Source organism: Sinocyclocheilus grahami, unplaced genomic scaffold (assembly GCF_001515645.1).
Source record: "Sinocyclocheilus grahami isolate Dianchi unplaced genomic scaffold, SAMN03320097.WGS_v1.1 scaffold96.1, whole genome shotgun sequence".
Lineage (NCBI taxonomy): Eukaryota > Metazoa > Chordata > Actinopteri > Cypriniformes > Cyprinidae > Sinocyclocheilus > Sinocyclocheilus grahami.
Genome location: NW_015505275.1, coordinates 1665030 through 1666588, shown reverse-complemented (window position 1 = coordinate 1666588; position 1559 = coordinate 1665030).

Genomic DNA, 1559 nt, shown 5'->3' with positions numbered 1-1559 from the left:
AATTACTACAACAGGTTTTTGCCAAATCTAGCCACTGTTCTCCATCCTCTACATGCCCTGTTACAAGCAGGAAAGAAATGGACGTGGTCCAAGCAATGTACACAAGCTTTTCAGGAAGCAAAGGAACTGGTGATGTCAGATACAGTACTGACTCATTTTGACCCTCACAAACCACTAAGGTTAGCATGCGATGCCTCACCATATGGTTAGGAGTGGAGCGGTGTTGTCACATGTGATGGCTGATGGAATGGAGCGCCCCATAGCTTTCGCGTCATGCTCCCTTACTGTTGCTGAGAAGAACTATGCACAGATTGACAGGGAAGCTTTGAGCCTGGTATGGGGTGTGAAACTATTTAATCAGTATCTGTATGGAAACACATTTACCTTGGTTACACATCATCAACCATTGGTTTCCATCTTCAATCCTCAGAAATGGGCTATCACGTCTACCATTGGTTGGTTGTGATTCAAAGACAGAGAATGTAAGCACACCTTTGGATGTTTTTACAATTGCTCAGCTTGAGAGTTCTCCTGTTACAGATGAAATGATTCGGAGAGAAACCAGGAGAGATCCTACATTGTCACAGGTATATTCCGCTATACAGTCTGACTGGAATGCAGAGCAGAAGCTTTGTTTCATGCAATTCTATCAGCGCCGTGATGAACTCACTCTAGATGGGGGTTGCATCATGTGGGGATTAAGAGTTGTTGTACCACCTAAGTTGCGAACTAGAGTCTTGGAGGAGCTCCACGTTGGACATCTTGGAGTGGTAAAGATGAAGTCACTTGCAAGAAGTTTCGTATGGTGGCCTGGTATAGATCAGCAGATTGAGCAGCTCGCCATGAACTGCTCAGGATGTCAATATGTGCAAAAGGTGCCAAAACCTGCACCGCTACATCCTTGGGAATGGCCTGCGTTACCGTGGCAAAGAATCCATGTTGATTTTGCGGGTCCTTTCATGGGCACTACATTTCTGGTAGTTGTTGATGCATGTTCAAAGTGGCCAGAAGTGTTTAGCATGTCCTCCACAACTGCCGCCCAAATGGTGATAGTTCTGAGAGAACTTTTTGCAAGGACTGGTGTACCAGAACAGCAGGTGAGTGACAATGGTCCCCAGTTTATAGCTGAGGAGTTCCAGATATTCCTAAAGAACAATGGAATCAAGCATGTGACCTCAGCGCCCTACCACCCAGCTACAAATGGTTTAGCTGAGAGATTTGTGCAAAGCTTGAAGAATGCACTGCGGGCCATGACACAAGAGAAGCTCACACTAAAACAGAAGCTTTACAATTTCTTGTTTGCATATCGAAATGCAACTCATGTCACCACAAATCGAACACCTGCCATGTTGTTCCTGGGTAGACCCTTACGTTCAAGGCTGGACTTGCTGAAACCCAATTTGAGGAAAACCGTACATGACAGACAGATGAAACAGTCACAAAGAGGAGGAAAAACGAGAGAGTTAGAAGTTGGAGAGTGTGTGCTCGCTAGAAACTACAGAGGAGATCACAAATGGACACCTGCAAAAGTAAAAGAAAGAACAGGACCGCTGTCATAT